The sequence below is a fragment of the Spermophilus citellus genome (genome assembly GCF_964194105.1).
Source record: "Spermophilus citellus genome assembly, chromosome: 14".
NCBI classification, from domain to species: Eukaryota; Metazoa; Chordata; class Mammalia; order Rodentia; family Sciuridae; genus Spermophilus; species Spermophilus citellus.
The window spans coordinates 42,653,241-42,674,893 of NC_138194.1; the positions used below are offsets into that span (position 1 = coordinate 42,653,241).

Consider the following 21,653-nt stretch of genomic DNA (forward strand, 5'->3'; position numbering starts at 1 on the left):
GTCACACAGCTCCAGGTCTAGGATCAAGTCAGTGAACTTCCCACTAGCCTTATGACTATCTGGTTCCTGTGTGCTTTTCTAATGTAAAACACAAAGATCTGAGGAACTGGGGCTTTAATTTTCATTTACTATAGTAACTGGTAACACAACTAGTAAAAGAGGTATTTTATGTTGTCTACCTGGCAAACATTCTAAATTAAAAACTATACTGCTCAAATAGCATTTACTGATAATAGGTCAAAACAATAATATTAGCTTTATTTATCTGGTGACTGCCCAAGTAGTTTTTCTTTCCCTTTCTTCCAAGGTTACTATGGTAAATTTAGAAATGTTGGAAAGCACTCCTCTTGAATAAATGAATGACAGTCTCCTCGATTTTATTTTTTCTGTATTTTTTATTGGTGTCCCTTCAATTAAAAAAAAAAAAAATCACCCTCTCCTCTCAACCAGCTGACTGCTGACAATGACGACACCTCTGGGAAACAGAAAGGTGCACCAGAGAGTCAATGACAGGGGCTTACGATCCAAAGGGTAATCTGTGGTAGTCTATAAAGTGATAGTAGTAACCACTTCTTAAGTTCTTTTTATGCTCTTACCCTCAGAATCTCTGGACTGTGCTCCCATAGAAGGATTTGTGCACAGCCCGTTAGGTGCAATTTTCTTATCTCTTTCATGCCGTAAAAAAGAAGACTGACCGAGTGTAAACAGAAAGGGGTGAGAAAGTAATCACAAAGGAAACATACAATAAAAGAAAACTAAGTAGAAATAATTGGCGATTTTTAAGAGAGAGATGGAGAAAATTTATTTTTTAGGTGTAGAACATCACTCTTGGAAGGTATTTAGATCTCATTCATTTGGCTTTAGAGATCTGGAAAAGAAACAATATAATGGGAGAGGAACATCAAGACTCTTATTAAAGTCACTATCTCCCATCTCCCTGTGTCTGCTACCAAACTGCATAATCAGATAGTTGAAGATCACTCTGTAGCTAAGTTGTGAGTGACCTTTTCTGAGTCATTACAGGTGTGTGGTAGGAGTGCGTGTTTCACTGAAAGAGTTTCAACAGACTATCAGGTTGGTACTCAGGAGAGAATCCTTGCTTCAATCCACTGGCAGCACAAGTTAAGACATTTAAGGTACAACATAGAAGAAGGAAGGAAGAAAGGAAAGAAGGAAGAAATGGAGGGAAGGAAGGAGGAAGAAGGAAGGAAGGAAGAGAGAAAGAGAAAGAAGAGAAGAAGAGACAGACGAGAGAGAAAGGAGGCAGGGAGGTCAGGTAGAGTGGAGTGCTTGAAGGGCTGAAGAGCCAACTGGGAACTGCTCCTGCTGCTGAGGGGTCATCTGGGATTCTCAGGATGTGACACGACTTGGAGGAGGGACAGGAATCGGAGATGGGAAACAGAGGAGGAGAGGGAGGAGAACGAGAAAGGTAAAACGGATTTTTAAACAGTTCTGTGTGTTGTTCTAAGTGCTTTATGTGAATTATCTCAAGACAACAAGACCATGTACTAGAAGCGAGAACAGATGTCTAGGGAAGAGGAATCTAAGCAGAAAGTGTGAACCAGACTGAAGCTGGTGATCAGAGGGGGGCCTCAAGGTGGGCGTCACATCAGATGCTCCAACTGGGTCTTCTCAACTGTTCCATCTCATGCACCTGCACTGACGACTTGCAAAAAGGACATGCTCTTATACCAACCTTACCTTTGTAATGATTTTTAGTGCTTTGTGCCTAACCAACTTACTAAAGGTGTTCTTCAAATGGAGACTATATGAAATGCATTTATGAAGCTCTGTATTCTAACTTATAAAACACTTTTTCATACTTTGTTTAGAAGAATGTAGTCAAGCTCTTAACAGAATGTATACGAAATAAACATTCCTAGTGATTGTGCAACCCTGAGTTACAATATAAGGATTCAAAAATCAAAAATTTAAAGCTAGACTTAACCAGTTATTTTAGAAAGAGTATGAATTAATGAAACACTGGGAGCCTACTTCACAGTATTGATTAAATTATAACTTTACTGCATAAATGTTTTCAAAATTGCTTTAAGAGAGAAAGGACACTCTTTGTATTGATTCTTTTTAGTTACATATAACATTACGACACATTTTTTATTTGTTCTTTTTAGATATATAGGACAATAGAGTATATTTTGAAATGTTATACATACATGGAGTTTAACTTATTCTAATTAGGATTCCATTCTTGGGGTTGTACGCGATGTGGAGTTTCACTGGTCGTATATTCATCTATGAATATAGGAAAGCTGTGTCCAATTCATTCCACTGTCTTCCTATTCCCACCTCTCCTCCCTTCCCTCATTCCCCTTGGTCTAATTCAATGAACTTCTATTCTTCCCTCTCTATTCCCCTTTATTGTGTGTTAGCATCTGCATATCAGATAGAACATCTGGTCTTTGGTTTTGGGGGATTGGCTTATTTCACTTAGCATGATAGTCTCCAGATTCATTCATTTACCAGCAAAAGTCATAAAATCATTGTTTTTTATGGGCAAGTAATATTCCACTGTGTATATACACCACATTTTCCTTATCCATTCATCTATTTAAGGGCACCTAGGTTGGTTCCATAGCTTAGCTATTGCAAATTGAGCTGCTATAAATATTGATGGGGCTGCATCACTGTAGTATGATGACTTTAAGTCCTTTGGGTATATACTGAGGAGTAGGATGATGAGTCATAATAGTGGTTCCATTCCAAGTTTTCAGAGGAATCTAGGATACATTTCGACATAATCACAAAAGCATGGAACATAATTTGCTCTAATTCAGTTCTCAGCACTTGCCTCCTACCCCTAGCTCCCTCCCTCTACTCATCTTTTGGCAATTTCTTTATAGTTTTGTTTTTAATTAGTATCTTGTGACTATATTTGTCATTGGAATTCACTATGCTATACTCATGTATGTACACATGAAAGTTTGGTCAGATTTATTCCACTGTACTTCCCTTTTCCTGTCTCTTCTTCCTCTCCCTCAATCTCTTTTTTCACTCTACTGATCTTTCCCCCCTTTTGATGAAACCCTGCCCTTATTTTGGATTAGCTTTTACATATGAGAGAAAACATTCCACCTTGGCTTCTGGGGACGGCTTATTTCACTTAGCAAAATTGTCTCCAGTTCCTTCTATTTACTGATAAATGACATAATTTCTTCTTTTTTTTTTTTAATCACTGAGTAATACTCCATGTATACATACTTCTTTTCTTTATCATCTGTTGAAAAGCACCTAGGTTGGTTCCACAGCTTGGCTATTGTGAATTGAGTTGCTATAAACATTGATGTAGCTGCATCACTGGAGTGTGCTGATTTTAAATCCTTTGTGTGTGTGTGTGTGTATATATGTATGTGTATGTGTGTATATATATATGTGTGTGTGTGTGTATGTATATACACACACATATATATACACATACATATATATATATATGGAGGAGTGGAATAACTGGGTCAAATGGTGGTTCCATTCTTAAGTTTTTGAGCAATCTCTATACTACCTTCCAGAGTGGTTGCACTAATTTGCAGTCCCACCAACAATATATGAATGTATCTTTTTTCCCACATTTATTATTTGTATTCTTGATAATTGCCATTTTGACTGAAGTGAGATGAAATCTCATTGTAGTTTTGATTTACATTCCCTAATTGCTAGAGATACTGAACATTTTTTTCATGTATTCATTGATCATTTATGTTTCCCTTTTTGAGAAGTGTTTGTTTAGTTCTTTTGCCCATTTATTAATTGGGTTATTTGGGGGTTTTGGTGTTAAGTTTTTTGAGTTCTTTGTATATTGTGGATATTAATGCCCTATCTGAGGAGCAGGTGGCAAAGATTGTCTCCCATTCTACAGGCGCTCTATTCATGTTTTTAATTGTTTTCTTTGCTATAGAGAAGCTTTCTAATTTGATACCATCATACTTATTGATTTTTTTTTTTTATTTCTTGCACTTTAGGAGTCTTGTTAAAGAAGTTGTTTCCTGTGCCAACAAGTTAAGAGTGTTGGACCTACATTAAACAAACCTTTTTGCATTCATGACAAATACTATTAATTATAACACAAAAGTCATAAGCAACCAGAATAAATTTGCATTTATTCCATATAACAGCAGTAATTTCTCATGTATATCAAGAAATAAAAACTAAAATTGAGGAAACCTCAAAGGAAAGGTGGCCTTATTTATTTATTTATACTGGGGATTTGAATCCAGGGGCCCTTTAACATTGAGCTATATCCCTAGTCTGTATTATTTTATTTACTTTATAATTTTGAAACAAGTTCTTGATAGGTTGCTGAGGGTCTCACCAACATGCTGAGACCGGCCTCATACTTGAGGTCCTCCTGACTCAGCCTTCCAAATCACTAGGATTAGAGGCATGTGTCACCACACCCAGTTGAGGGTAGGCTGATTATTTTTTTTTTTTTTTACATTTTATAAAAATGTAAAACCTATGTCCGTTAAGACATGATTATCTGTAATATAATCAAAATGCAATAAAAACAGTTGAAGATACATTAAATTTTTCTAAAGTGAAGTAATTGAAAGGGTTCTCTGGTCACTCTTAGAATGTAATATTTTCTAAATAAATACTGAAATTTGCTCTTGAATTAATTCTCTTCTCATTGTGTGAAAAGGTCCTATTTAGGTTTCTGATTATAGGAATCCAGAACATTCATCTGTGAATTTTTTTGTAATTGTGTAAAATTTAATGTTATTTTTAAAGAAAGGAATGTGAAAAAGAAAGTGGAATAGCTTCCTTTTCCATCTTTCAAAACAAAATTACTGTGTTAATAGAAAAGCTAAGCATAAATTCCACTGAATGCATTATTTGGGTAGCTTCATTTGAAGCCAAGGAATAACTTAATAGTTCTGTGACCTGCATTTCCCTTTATTAATTAATGGCAGATTATAATTTCTGTTCTAAACTGCAATGTATTGGGTTCATAGACTTTCTTACTTGCTAGCAGCCACAATGACATGGGCTTATGAACTAGAGGAGAAGGAAGAGCATACACAATGATAAATTTTGTCATATTCTTACCTACACTTAGAAAGTCAACTTAAAACTTTATTTTGAGGGCTGGGGTTGTGGTTCAGCAGTAGAGCACTCTCCTAGCATGTGCAAAGTTCTGGGTTCGATCCTCAGTGCCACATAAAAATAAATAAATAAAATAAAGGTATTGTGTCCAACTACAACTGGAAAAATACACACACACACACACACACACACACACACACATACACACACACACACTTTGTTTGGAAATTAGTTGTCCTTTGGGGTAAACTTTGTTAGTCTGGGTTTTTTGCTGTTGTTTGTTTGTTTGTTGTTTAAGAGAAAGTTTCAAAAGCCAAACTACAAATGATGGACTACATTTGAATCCCCATTCATTCTCTAACTAGCTAACTAAATTAGATGTGCATCATTGGATGGGTGACTTAACATCTCAGTTCGTTTCCTCAACTTCAAAGTGGGCATCTTTAGGGGATTATCTGAATTAATATGAAAAGGGCTGAGACTACTACCTGGTTAGAGATAAGCACAATATGCATGTTAGCAACTATAAGAGATCTTTCAATGCTAAGAATTTTCTATTCCATTTGTGTTCTGATTGAAATAATGCAATCACACTGTTGTACTAACAATATAATAAGAGGACTGATAATACTTGCTTTCTATTCAGGTTTCCAAACTAAAACTACATTGTTGATTAGCCTACCAATTTTAGTCAAAGTTAAGTACATTGTACCTTTTATAAGATGACTTAAGCATGTTAATGTTGTATTTGTGTCCTACTTTCTACCCATTTGTGGTTTCATCATCATTATTAATCTTTGGTAACACAGTAATGTTATTTTAAAGAATACCGAGGAGTTAGTTTTATATGTATTATGGACAGCTATAATGTATAACAATGTTCTGTAAATAATGAAAAAAATCATTAAATGATGAGTTGCTCTATATAGGGAGAATCATTTTAAGCAAGTAATTTGTTTCCACTTAGTTTCCTTCACATCCCTGATTTCTTTCTTGGCAGCATGTTGTTCTGCTAAAGATCATTTTGCAATATCTGATGGGATCATTCAATCAAAACTTTCCTTTTCAGAAATCAGAATCCCTTTTCCCACTTAACTAATATAGAAGAATGCACAAAATGTCTTTATAATTGTATCAGGATTCAACTACAAGCAGAAAAGTTATAAGACAAAGTTCTATGTTGCTATATCATATTCACTATAGACCAGTATATAAATGGCAAAGTCTTCAAAATAAAGGGCTTCAGTCTCAACTTCAAAGAAAATTTAGACACAATCTGAACATACTTCACTCTCTAACACTAGGAATTTATCCAGTTTAAAGCAAAGGATGGCATCTTGCCAAAAGTAATGGTAAATGTTTGTCTTTTTTTCTTTCTCTGCTTTTCTTGTTAACCTATATTTATCTCTGCTTCAAAACATTTGTGAACATTTTAACTACCTCATGAAACCTTGATGCAATATATAAACAAATGATCAGGTATATTATTTTCATAATCAGTCCTTGAATTTTAGTGGGAAAAGGAATCCTTAATCAACAAGACTTAAACCAAAATAAAGACTTAATTAAAAGGAAACTGAAGTACAAAAATAAACCAAAGATACCAGATTTACTGGTATTTGCTACCCCTAAAATGCAAAGGACCAAAAAGTAAGGGTAGCTCTTGATGTGGAGGTCCTATTCCTGACAGGGTCCTGCGGACAACCACTCTGGGCAGAGCATCTATGAGGACTATGGTCTGCACTGTAGCCAACGTTTGGCTCGGCAATTGAACAGCTCTGGTGATAAGCCACTGTCACCTAAGAGGGTAAGGGATTTTATTTTTCTTTCTTTAAAAATAAGGAGGAAGCCAGGCACAGATTCAGGAGGAGGCAGGAGATTCACAAGCTCAAGGCCCATCTCAGAAACTTTTCAAGGCCCTAAGGTCCTGTGTCCAAATAAATAATAAAAAGATCTGGAAATGTAGCTCAGTGGTAGAGCGCCCCTCAGTTCAATTCCCAGTATCAATCAATCAAGGAAGAAAATTAAGACATAATTTTTGACATAATACATATACATTATGGTTTAGTAATAATGCTTTGCATCTAGAATATGTTAAAATGAATTTGCAATTTACATTGTTATGGTTTAGATGTGACATGTCCCCAAAAACTCATGTGTGAGACAATGAAAGAAAATTTAGAGGTGAAACGATTGGGTTATGAGAGTTTTAACCCAATCAGTGAATTAATTCCTGGTAGGGATTAACTGAGGGGTAACTATAGGCAGGTAGAATGTGGTTGAAGAAAGTGGGTCCCTGGGGCTGTGCCTTTGGGGTACATATTTTGTCCTTATTTAGCAGAGCTTCCTTTCTGTTTTCTTTTTTTTTAAAGAGAGAAAGAGAGAGGAGAGAGAGAGAATTTTTAATATTTATTTTTTAGTTCTCGGTGGACACAACATCTTTGTTGGTATGTGGTGCTGAGGATCGAACCCGGGCCGCACGCATGCCAGGCGAGTGCGCTACCGCTTGAGCCACATCCCCAGCCCCTCCTTTCTGCTTTCTAATGCCGTGTTCTCAGCAGCTTTCCACGACCACATACTTCTGCCATGATGTTCTGCCTCATCCCAGGCCCTGAGGAATGTATGATGCTTATAGGTAACAAATTATCAGTCCTTTAGGTTAAAAACTACGAACTTTAAGTATAACTTTTGCTTATGAAATTTATATAATGACACCAAAAAGGCCCAAACTGTTGGTTTAAAGCAAAGACAGTCCTCAAATTCATTAGCTCTGCTTTTCTAAAAAAAGCAGGGAAAGCAAACAATTCTGTAACTATGGCACCACAAAAGCAAACCTACATGGAAACAGGTAGTTAAAAAATCCTCCAAAATTGTTCTACAGTCTACGGCCATACCACCCTGAACACGCCCTATCTCGTCTGATCTCGGAAGCTAAGCAGGGTCAGGCCTGGTTAGTACTTGGATGGGAAACAAAATTGTTCTACATACATTTGCAGTATGTGACTGACTCCCCGCTTAGCTACAGCATACACTTAGTCAATGCTATATACCTCTTTTATTCATTCCTTGACTTTTTTTTTTTTTTGGCGGGGGGGTGGGGCAGAGATGTAGTTGTGACGAGGCCAAAAAATCCATTTCCATTGATTGCACACACCCATGAATCATTCATGAAACAGCAGATGATGCTTAGACAACTTGCTACAGGAAATTAAGTTAAAATCACAATTTGTAAAACTTACTGTTAACTTTGCTGGTCTTCTTCAGTTATACCAAATCTCAAGCTAGCAACAAAAGTCACAATGGAAATACCTATATCTTGATGCCCAAAAGAATCACAGCAAAAACAAAAAAATCGACTTAATTTTATAAATAAATGTTTAATTCTTAATTTATTCCTAATATCTAAATGTTGTAAACATTTGGGAATGACATATACAGATTTGATCTTCAAAAATAAGGTAGGAGGTGTTAATGGAAGCAGCCTTATTTTATTTGCCATTTTACCTTTATGGGGATTCTGCCAAGGTCTGCTGACTCAAATTCTGCACCTGCCTAGAATAACATATATCTGTCACTTTCCTTCCAAGGGGAAGTGAACAGCATAGCTAAAAGGCCTACTAACTGACCCAAACCAAATGCCAAGTGTTTTGAAAGTTACTGGGGTAACATTTATGTGAAATTCTACTCATCACAGACCTTCTCCCAAAGCTACAAACACATTCTACCATCTTGATAAATAGAATACACAAGTCTGAATACACCTTTTATCAACAATTTGCAAACTATTCTTGCATTCTCAAGCATAAATGCTCTTGTTCTCTAGTGCATTAAAGCACAACTGAGAATTAGGGCCCACCCTAAATTACTCAGAGGTGATAGACACAAAGGCTGTACCCTCAGAGACATGGTAACTCAAAAGATCCATAAGATATAAAGTGTTTATACTTTCCTTGTTGATTGCTTTCAAATACCAGCTATGCCAACACAAGTCATACTTTCAAAATACCAATATAAAAAAAGCTGCTCTCACTTTTTAAAGTAGATCAAAAGTGACTCTATTCTCTTACACTCCAAAAATGACAACCTTATGCATTTTATTTAAAAAATGAGTTTTTATATTACTGACTATAAAATTTGTTATTCCAGAATTTAAATTAACTAGAAAAAATCAGGGTCTCCCATGTTTCTAGTGTATTTTTCAACAATGGATATATGCATACTAATTCCATTTTTGCTTGTCTGTCCATATGATAATACCAAAGTCATTCTAAATGAAGACCACCTAGATTTTGTGATGGCTCAATCTCACTAAGCATAACACACCTACCTTAAGAAGTATGGGCCTTCCCAAGGGCACATTCTGAAAGCACTGTGTACTACATAAACACACACTTACTTATTACAGACTGAATTCTGTTGTTGTTATTGCTATATCCTTTACTCATATGGCTGGAATAAGGCTATGAATAGGATTTGATGGATAGTTCTGAAACCACAAAACAAATAAAAAATTGAACATGCAGTGGTAGAGTGCATGCTTATTAGCACTAAATCGGCAGCATGTCTTTCTCTGTCTCTTTCTCTTACACACACACACACACACACACACACACACACACACAAACACACACTCACACATGCACGCAATCAGAAAACCCAAATTCAACACAGAAACATTAACAAGGAAATAAGGAAATAAACATACAAACTTAATACTGATATTCCTGTCTAATAATTTTTGGTAATTCTTCTTTATGGTTCCCACAGCACTTAGGCTACAAGAATAAAATAATGGGCGTCTCTGAAAAGAGGACTAGAAGGAAGGAGGGATAGCTAATCGAGGAATGGCCAAAGGGAAAAGGAATGGAAAGACAGTAAGGAGTATTATGGTGTTGAATGAACTTAGTTTAACAGGGAAACTAAGCCAAATTGTTCATACTACTGTAGGTGTTGGGGGGAAAAAGAAGAAGAAAGAAAAGCAGAGGAATATGGCAAAACTGCTTTAAAAACTGAACTGTCAAATGGTTTTCGATTGATAGCTTTGTGTCAATAACATCCATCAGAAAGTAATTTCCACCTAACAGTGAGTTCAGCAATCCATTCTACATATTAAATGCAGAGATGTCTACCCTGTAAGACTGGACTGGGATTATATTCTGAATAGTGAAATGATTGGGGCTTTTTGTCAGTTGTCAAAAAACCTATTCTGTAGATCGTCATGCCTAACATGCTGTCATCTAAAGGAAATACCACAAAAGTAGTGATACAATCAAACATGGGCAGATTTTGCCTAAAGCAAATATGTGTGTGTAAACAAACAAATACGTGTGTATGTATATATATGCACACACACATACACACACATATATAACACATATTTAAATATTCTACATTTAATTTAAATTAGTGTTGATTTTCAGTAGATAGTGTTCAAAGCCTGATAGCTATAGTTCAAATCAAGCTGTCCATCTCTCAGTTAAAAGCAGGTATACCTCTTCTTATACCTTTGAAGAAAGGATTCAAAAGTCAACAAATACTCATTTGAAATGTACTTTCAACAATGTCATATCCAATATGTACAGATTTTCTTTTATGCTTTGATGTGCTTAATTTAAGTTTTAGTACTCTGCATTTAGTATGTAACAATTGAGTGTATTAGCACCCTGTGAAATATATTATGCTTTACCATATCATAGAGAACTTCTCTCCATGTTAGTACTGAAGAACTGGGTTATACCTAAGTATGTGTGAATAATTCTTCACCTGCCCACCTTTACCCTATCCTTCTACCTCAAATCTTCCAGTATAAAGAAAATAAACTTATAAATAAATCTAAAGTCCATATAAATTCACAGTGAGCTCAACTTTCCATAGTGAAGGGAAAATTACATTTCAAGGCTATATTGTCAGGCAGATTTATCTAACTCTTATTCCTGTTTTGATTATCAATGCCAAGTAAATTTTATTGGCTGCCTTTAAGAATGCTTAAAATGTGAAGCTGGAATGGAAATATTGACCTAGCTATAGATTAAAAAGCATAGTTTTGTTTGTTAAATGAATTTTGCCTTTTTAATTCAAACTACAGAATTCCCTTTTCCATATATTCAACTCTGGAATTTGCATTTATGCTCACAGATACAACTCCTTTGGAAAGTCTGCAAAAATATAATTAATCATGCTTCTGAATAAAATTCTGAAGGTGTATTCAACAAAGTTGCCCTCAAGAACATTTTATCCAAAACACCATACACATTTAAGACCCACAATATTTTTATAAAATGTGTCCTACTCAGTCTGGAAAATGAACTAAATCAGAGAAGCTAAAGTTCTATTTGAACCAAGTCTGCTCTAATCTCAAGACTATACCACTTCTTTTCTTAAATAATTGAAAAATATTTCCCCAGAGGTATAAATTATCATAATTTTTAAGATACAGGTTCTACAGTCACTATTTTCCAACAATCTATTCTTTGCAGTGAAGATGATTCATCCAGTGAACCACAGATACCACCTGTAACCTAAAATTTCTAATATTACAAAAGAGAAAGAATGATGGTTCAAAATATAGCATGATTACAATGAAAAAAGGAATGTAAACCCCATACTACTGACCCTAAAAGGTGAGTCTAAAAAAGTTCCTGAGTGGAACTTTATATTTTTGAGGTAGATATTGAAAATGTTACCATGTTTCACCGTTTGAAATAAAGGTTAAAAGTTAAGACCTGCTAATGGAGTATAAATAAAATAATGTTTGATTTCTAAATTGATTTCAAAGTTTTCAATGTGAATATAATTTTTATATATTACACTTACTGCCACAAATACACCTGTAATCAGGGCTATATTTAGGCAGGAAATGAAGCTCAGTAGTTAAAATCAAGGTCTTTGGAGTCGCAAACAGCCACTTACTTGATGTGACCTTGGAAAAGTCACTTAACCTCTCATAGCTTCAATTTCCTTATCTGCTATTCTGAAGATAACTGAAAAGCATTTACATAATGCCTGGCGCACAGTAAGAGAGCAATAAATAATAGTTGTTGTTATTAGTATCAACAGTAGAATATCTACCAAGTGTACTTGTAAAAGAGATGTGAATTAAAAAATGAAATGGTTATACATTTTTAAAATTTTACATTAAAAAAAACTGTTAAGGTCATACTTAGTTCTTTTTATAAATGAAAAATCATGGAAGTAGAAGGAGAGGTAAATGCCTAAACAAGATTAGAGAGATCAGAAAACTAGAGACAAGAAAATTAGAAACAGCAACTAATATCTTGGAATGCTTGAGTAGATACCTTTCAAATCTACTTTGTTCTATATAGATACACAAAACATAGCCAACCGATTAAGATGGTGTGAAATTGTCACACCTTCAGGGTTTTCCTTTCCTTGACTATGTAACTTTCTCATGATAGTAACAAAATAAATGTAAAACTGGAAGAGTTAGCCTTTAATTCTTCCCCGATTAAGCATATTTGAATAAATAAAATATCTAACACAGCTAATTTTTCATAAAATTTCTGAGTCTTAAATATACTGTGTAAGCTAATTTCCGAACTAGAAACAAACACAGGAGCTATTTCTAATTTGTATTTACAGATGCAGATTTCAAAGACTCTGAATATAAATAAATTCTTGATATTTATTACCACGTAATTATTTTAACAGACATTCGTTCTATCTTTACTATAAATCAGGAACTGTCCTAAGGACTTAGGGAAGCTGCTTTGAACAAGAGGAAATGGTCCAAATGTTTGTAGTGCTTATATTCTAGGAGTCCAAGCTATAAGTAAAGAAATAAGTAATGATGAATGTGTCAAGTATGAATAAATATTATGATAAAAATAAATCTAGATTGTGTGATAAGGAGTGACTAAGGAGATATTTCTGATTGATTGTACAAAAAATTCTGACTCTATGTTTTATAGCCAAAATTTATATTAACATTTCTATTCATTTATACTACTTTGGTAAGAAGTGAAAAACACTACTACTCAAATATTTTATAAATAAAAATAAATATAGGGCTAGGGTTTTATCTCAGTGGTAGAGTGCTTATATAGCATGTGTGAGGCACTAGGTTTGATTCTCAGCATCACACAAAAATAAAAAAATAAATAAAGGCATTGTGAAAAAATAAATACATATAAACATTTTTCCAGGATAGAAAATTAAAATTTAAATTATAATCGACTCATCCAATAGGTATAAACTCTTACAGAAAATATATAATAACCACTAATAAACAGATATGGCCAGCTTACCTTTAAATATCATTTCCAACACATTCATAAAGAACGTTCATCATAAAAGAAAAATGTAGAAAAATGTACATTTTGTTTTTATTCGTATTCATTTTATTTTCCTATTAATTTTTTAAGTCAATTAAAAACATTTAATTTTGCTTAAAAATAAACATATTCCAACATAAAGGATTCAAACTTTAACTCACCTGTGCCTGTACACAGTGCAGAAGATCTATAAAACTGTAGCCAAATCCAAGAGAAATCTGCAATATAAACAAAAAAATACATGAATAAAATCTGCAGGATCCTGTTGGACTCCTTAGAATAGATGTGAATTTTATAACAAATACACAAGTAATATTTGTTAACTGCCAGAAGTAACTCAAGCAATATTCATTAGTAAGAGTTCTCCATTAAATTGGACGGTAAATCAAAAGGTAGTCTTGTGCATTACTTCTATTTGTACAAAATAGTTAGAAAAAGTATAGAGTAACATTTCATTGTGAATTGTGAGGTTTCTACAGATTTTTGTTTGCCATCATCATACTTTATTAAAACTGCTTGTCTAATCATTAGCCTTCATCACCAGAGTGAAAGCTAAGTAAAAGCAAGAGGCGGCTTCAACTACCCATTTCCACACTGCCATGCTTAGGACCAGTCCAGTACCTAACACATGGAAACAGGCAGCAAATGTTTATTGGGTAAATAAATAAAATTCACATAATGATCTTAATTTGCCAAGATGTACAGTTTACCTATATGAAACAGAAAGGTCTGGAATTACTAAAATAAAAATCTATATGGTAACTGTTTAAAGGAAATACAAAAAGGAATAATTTGGTATATCAAGAAGTATCTTCATGGGAGTAAAAATGATTTTATATGACAACCATAATAATTTGCAAGAAAAAGGGCACATAAGAAAAGAAAGAACTGAACATTTTCAATAATGAAGGCAACTGCACATTTCTTCAGAGAGTGCTTCTGAGAACAAAAGCTGACCTGTGAGTGAGCCTACAGCTTTTTCTCTGATCCTTGCACCACACCAAAGAATTTAATTTCTAAGATGCACAGTGAAAATATGAAGACAAGAAATATTGCTAATATTTTATCTATATTAATGTTTACTGCTTTTGTATATTTTATGGATATAAAAAAGAAAAAAACCTGATTACTACTAGTGGTGGTACTGAAAATGTGGCTTTAAAATAAATTAATACTACTAGATTTAGCTTCAAGGAATGTTTTTGCAACCGAGTTTCTTTTCCTTTAAAGGACATCAATAGGTAATAATTTATGCTTTGGATTCTTTATCAAACTTAAAGCAGTGTTAATGACTTTTTAGAGTGCTTTATTCTTTAGCAAAGTAAACAGAACCTAATATGTTAAAAGTTTATTTGATATCCAAATTATAATTTTTTTGGTTTCATAATCTAAGAGGTCTAAAGAGGAGAAATTAATAAAAAGAAATTCTAATTTTTAGCAGGACCTGACCAGTCTTGAAATCATATTCAATAAAATGCAATTAGGCTATGAGATAATTCATAAAAAAAAATAAAAGAAATCTAGATGCAAACAAGAAATTACCACGTAAGTAAAACAACTAGATTCTGTTCGAATGGCAGTCCATAAGTAGTACATAACACACTGTTATGTAATAGAAGACATCAATTCTTTCTAGCAGTACTGGAGTAAATATATTCATTATGTTGGCCTATGTAAGACAATTATAATTCCACACCAATAATTAATTTGCCCAAGGACATAACACATGTAATAACTGTAAGCTTAAACTTGTGATATTAGTAGGAACAATGCTATTAAACTGTTACTCCTTCTTCTGTTCTATTCAGAAAGTTAACATGCTAACATAACATATGGCAAAAGTGTCAATGCACCTATGCTAAAGAAAGGTGTATAGTAGACAAAGATATTTCCAAACATCCACGTTGTATTTCAGCATAAGTTTTAAACAAGAAGAATTAATAAACAAACAGAATTACAAACTGTTTTATAAGTTTATACGTTACTTAAAATAGTAGTCATTTAAAGTAACAAGACAGGTAATAAAAGCTCTATAATAAATAAACATCCAAGTACTCTTCTACCAGCCCTGGTAGTTTTCTTATCACCCCTTTAGGGTGCTTCCTTCAAGGAAAAGAGAGGAGGAACAGACTGCCAGCATCGGTAGAAGGATGGAAGGAAAGATAGGAACCTTCCTAGCAGTGTAGAGGAGATATATTGACCTTTTCTCTAAACTACCATAACCATTTCCATGGGGGGGGGGGGCTGAGAAGATCCCCTCCTTTCCACAAAGCAACAGGTTACTGTTAGAATGCATGGTGAAACAGTTGAAAGAACTCAGGGTTTAGCATCCTCAGATAGACCAGGTTTCAAATTCTGGCTTTATCACATAAAGACTGTCACTATTGATATCATTATTATTACCATCAGGTTAGGTATGTGATTCAGGATTATGCAACTGTGAACTCAAATGTGAACACCTAAGGTGTTCTGTCACAGAGATGGAAATCTGACTAACACACTATATGAGATACACAATGGGAAAAATACACACAAAATATTGATTTCAGTAGTCATTAGGAAAACTGAAATAAGAACAATAAAATATCCCACGCATCCAGTAAAATTACTGGATGTTAACAGTAATTGTTAACAAGGACTGGCACAAACTCGAACTCTCACATCCACTGCTGGTGGGAAAATACAATGGCATGCCATTTTGGAAAACAGCTTGGAAGGTTACTATACAATCCAATAATTTCACTCTTTGTACATTTTCATCTCTCTTGGAGACGTCCACACAAAGCCTTGTATGTGAATGTTCATAATTGTTCATAAGAACCCCAAACTAGAAACAATAAAAAATGTTTAACAACTGGAAAACTGAAGAATGAATTCTATATAATGGAATACAATAATAAAAAGGAATTAATTACAAATATATAACAATATATGTGAGTCTCAGAAAAGGTGATTAAATGAAGTTGGATATGAAGACAACATTGTACAATTACATTTATTTGAAATTTCTAGAAAATGTAAAAGTATAGAGACCAAAAAATATACCAGCTGGGTGCAGTGGTGCATGCCTGTAATTCCAGAGGCTCAGGAGGCTGAGGCAGGAGGATCACAAGTTCAAAGCCAGCCTCAGCAACATCGAGATACTAAGCAACTCAGTGGGATCCTGTCTCTAAATAAAATACAAAATAGGGCTGGGAATGTGGCTCAGTGGTAAGTGTCCCTGAGTTCAAACCTCAGTACCCTCCCTAATAAACAAACAAACCAATGGTTTCCTGGACTGAAAATGGGCACAAGAGAACTTTTAGGGGAATAGCATTAATCCCCAAATAGATGGTGTTCTAAAGAAAGACCAGTTATGAGATACAATGTATGTACAACTGCACAAAACTTAACAAAGCAGTACACTCGAAGTGGAAATATTTTTTGGTATGCATATATCAATTTTTTAAATGCTAATAAGTTTTTAAATGCTAAAAAAAATTCTATTTTTTTTTTTTACAAGTGCACTTCTGTGTCCCAGTTATTTCTTCCTATGTGATAGCTAAAGTTATTTTGTCAGTGGAAACAGCTAAGGGTAAAGGTAGTTCTAAGAGCACCTGGTTGGTATGAAACCAATACCATAAAAACATTAGCTAGCAGGTTGAGTTTACATCAACACTTTGAGGCAAAAAAAAAAAAAAAAAAATCAGGAATGAGCCTTCATTACACATTAAAACTTATGGCAACATTAGAGCTGATGGGAAGGGGGTTAGAAGGAGTTGATCTCAATATCTTATTTATTTATTTATTTATTTTTATAGTGCGAATCAGGCATTTTTTATACTTATTTTTTAGTTGTACAATACCTTTATTTTGTTTATTTGTTTTCATGTGGTGCTGAGAATCGAACCCAGGGCCCCACATGTGCTAGGCAAGCGCTCCACTTCGGAGCCACAACCCCAGCCCTTATTTATTTTTTAATGAATGGTTACAAACAGATCAAGAGGAAGCAAAGTGGGCCTGGGGTTGTGGCTCAGTGGTAGAGCACTCACCTAGCATGTGTGAGGCCCTGGGTTCGATCCTCAGCAACACATAAAAATAAATAAAATAAAGGTATTGTGTCCAACTACAACTAAAGATATTTAAAAAGAGAGAGAGAGAAAGCAAAGTGAGCTGGGAAGAAAATGAAGTAACACCTGTAATACTAGCAAAAGAACATTCTAGTTTATGACTACTAGATTAAAAAAGCACCATACTTTACTTTTTGGTGTCACAACATCACAACATCATCAACATCTATCGTTTTTTGAGTACTTATTCTAAGAGAACACTGGGCTAAGGGCTGGGGGTGTAACTCAGTGGTAGAGTACTTGCCTAACATGTGTGAGGCCCTAGGTTCAATTCACAGCATCCAAAAAATAAAAAGAACACTGTGATCAGGTATTTTTATGTGTTCCAAAATCAATCTTCACTACAACACTACGAGGCACGCACTGTTGCTGCATCTCTGGGAAATGAGATACTTCATCTAACTCATACAGTCTGATTCTTGAAGTCAGTATGCTCTCATGCACCAATTGGTTATGAAAGGTCGCTGCTTTGATAATGTTATCATTTTTGCCAGCTTGATTTGAAAAAGATGGTAGAAATATGGTCAACCCGAAAATGGCTTTATTATGCTTTCTGGCATAGTACTAACAAGAATAGCTTAAGTACATTTCCTACATCCTGCACCCCTGGAAGACACTGTTAATGCATCTTGGCATTATGATTTTTTTCCTGAGCCTATTTCCATGTAGACTCCCAATTTTCTGGATCAAAGTTGCTGCCAATCAAAGAAAACCACTCCTAACACACAGGAGTTGGCACATGAATGAAAATATGTTTATCAATCTGAAACAATCAACTTGATTTCTGGTAGAAAACTGAAAATATGACACTAACTACTGCAAAGAGATGGTTAACCAAAAGGGAACCCCATGACTACCACACTTAACATTCCATTACAGGACCAATGATTGGCCTCTTTTTTAGGCAGGATCATCACAGTCATCAAGACAACTGGATAGGTGGCAGAAAGGCAGAAGACACATGCAGGATGCAAGAAAAAGTTAAGGAATTACTTCCCAAATTACCTGAAAATTTTCAACAGTTCCAGCCATACACATAAACATAAACCCACAGACTATACTCATAAACATAAACCCACAGCCTATACTCATATGATTCGCACGATAATTTATTTTCCTTTTTTGTTGTTGTTGTTAAAAACAAAAACTCCCAATCATAAAAATATGCCTTTAATTCAGCATGTTTCAAATCATATAACCTCAAGAGGAAAGACATACTTTCAAGACTTAACTATGAACTATTTCAGATTGCTAAACAGGATATATTACTTTACATGTAGATTACATAATTATATATGTAATGCAAATATCTACTAAAATAGGGCTTTCATATAAATTTTTATAAAGTAATAGTAAAATACAAGGCTGCACTGCAAAAGACTTCCTAATGCCAAGAGTGTGCATGAGGCCCTGGGTTCAATCCCCCAGCACTGCAAAATAAACTAGAACATAAGTTAAAAATATTAAAAAGAACGTGGACTAAAGGTGCAAAGTAAAATTATTCCCCAATTTTTAAACTGATGATACTCAAATTAAGCATCTAGACCACAGAAGAATAATTTATAAAATAACTGACTCCCTTCTATCTGTAGCAGACAAGCCCATGTTTTCTTTGTTTAAAGGGCTATACCACCACTGCAACAGACTCTTAACTGATGAAAATGTTTAACAAGTAATTTTCTTTTTTAAAGTATTTTGTAAAAGGGTCATCAGTATCATGCCAAAACAGCCGTAAGATAACATTTAGGCCTTATAACTTATAAACATACATTAATTTACCAGCCTTTTAATTATTTTTTCCAGCTATTATCCCTTCTAACTATTCCCCATATATAACTTAATTCACTCAGAGAAATCATTACTAAAATTGGTGATTAAGATTAATTGAAAGTCAATATTAAATGGGTTTTTTGTTATTTTAATTCAAATTAATAAAATGCTTCAGAAAGTACAATTAGTTGCAAGTTAAACAAGTGACCATTTAAGTTCATAATTTAGTAACTTTTCATCTATATTATATGTAAAGAAGGTCATTTGCCATAATTAAGATAGATATATTGGGGGCTGGGGTTATAGCACAGTGGTAGAGAGCTTGCCACACATATGTGAGGCACTGGGTTCAATCCTCAGCACCACATAAAAAATTAATAAATAAAGATATTGTGTCCATCTTTAAAAAATAGATATATTAAAAAGATATATCAGGCAGACAGCCAGGACTAATATAACCTGGCATGAGTCCCCAACGTGTGAATGGATTTGGGGGTGGGGCTCAAAATTTCTTAGGCTACAGTTAAGTACACATCCATAATTTCTATGTATGATATAGTGAAAAATATATGTATCACATTCACAGATCTCATTACAACCATTCCTTTCAATCTTATCTCTCACCTAACAGAGTCAGTGCCAATATAACAAATTGTACAGTCTGATATTTTAGCTGATGTATCTAGGAAAAAAAATTAATCTCACAGCTGTAGTTGAATGTACAAGGCTTCTAAAATACCTTTAATACTAAATAATCTAGAAATAGCACTTAAGTCCATAGAAATGATTAAGATCTCTTAGAAGACATAAAAGAGAAAAGATCTGGAAGCCCGGAACTAAGCCCTGAAGGACCACCAACACAGAAAACTATGTATAAAAGAAATTAGCAAACAGAATGCAAAGAAAACTAGCTAAAAGGTCGAAGATCAGCAAAAGCCAGTACTATAGAATCCACGAAGGTTTTAGATACAGCATGTGAAAATGATGGCTATCATTACCTTATGCTAAAATTTATCTTCCCCTGTAGACTAAAAGCTCCTTAAGGGCAGGGACAATTATCTAACTGTCTTCAAGTTTAAAACCTGTTGCTGGACTTAAGGGTTTTAACAATTCTACTGCAGAAGTCGGGGCTTTAGTTAGGGTGCTTAGCCAAAACATTAACCTACAGTCTTTAACAGAATTACAAAGCGGGGTTGGGGGGAGTTATTAGGTAAAAATCGCACTGAAACAGAAGTAAAAGGCTTACAGGGATGACTCTTCACCATGACTGGAGCAAGCCCCCCTGACAATCAACCCAACCCATCCCCCAAATAAAAAAACCCAATGCAGGATTAGTAGAATTTTTACTGTTTTTATCTCAACAATGTGGATAGTTTTGAATTATAAACTCCCCTCAGAAATTTACCTTCTCCTTAGGTTTTCCTCCCTAACAGTCGAAATGACCACTCAGACACAAAACAAACTGATAACCCTTGCTTTTATATCCCCAAGCACAAGGCAGGCAAGCCTGAAAATACTTCAAGACTGTGTACAATGTCTTAAACTGTAGGGTACCAAAAGTGCTGTCTTTTGGACCAAAAGTAACATGAGAACTACAAAATCTGTCTACACCGAACAGGGGCAATCTTTAACCCCAACACCTATAAGCAGCTCCAAAAACCCACTTGAGAAGGATCAACATAAACTTTCTGTCCACCAAAGGCCCCTTCCCTAAGTGCCTGTCACTACCAATACTATCTCTTACAAGAGGGTCACATCTATCAACAGTATATGACCATGTGAAAATATAATCTTTATTTCAATATAATTAAGGAACATTTTAAAAACACACACATCCAAAATATGAAGGAGGTAGGAGAGGGGGTATATCCTTTAATAGGGAAAAAATTATATATTTAAAAGGCAAATGTTATATATCATCAATTTTATAACTAAGAAGAGATAATTTTTTTCTAAAGTCAAAGAACTTACAATGAACCTGGATGTTGAACCCAGGTCCACCTAACTCTAGGGCCTTATATTTTCTTTTTATGGGGGGAAGGGTGTGGGGTTAAGAAAACTTTGATATAATAATTAATAATAATCTTGACATATAATAATTCTATATATTTATGGAATACAGTATGAAAATTTGACACATACATACAATATACAATGATTAAGTCAGGGTAATTAATATTTCCATCTCTTAAAACACCCAAACTCTTTTCCTCTATAAAAGGTATAATAAATGGTTGTAAGCTATAATCAGCCTACTATGCTATAAAACATTACAACTTATTCCTCCTGTGTAACTGTATTTCGATACTGGTTATCCATCTCCCCTCTGCCCTATCCTTCCCAACCTATAGTTATCACTAATCACCTCTACTTCTGTGACACCAACATTTTTAGCTTCCACCTGAGTAAAACATGTGGTAGTTGT

The 21,653-nt window shown here is 34.4% G+C and overlaps 1 protein-coding gene across 7 annotated transcripts in view; it reads right to left on the bottom strand.

Moving 5' to 3' along the window:
- NCOA2 (nuclear receptor coactivator 2) overlaps positions 1-21,653 on the bottom strand; it is a 259,126-nt gene that overhangs the window by 153,325 nt on the left and 84,148 nt on the right. For all 7 annotated transcript variants that reach the window (XM_081266684.1, XM_081266681.1, XM_081266687.1 and 4 more), the window contains exon 2: positions 13,511-13,567. The gene's annotated coding sequence lies outside the window, so the exon portion shown is untranslated. The remainder of the gene's footprint in view (positions 1-13,510; positions 13,568-21,653) is intronic.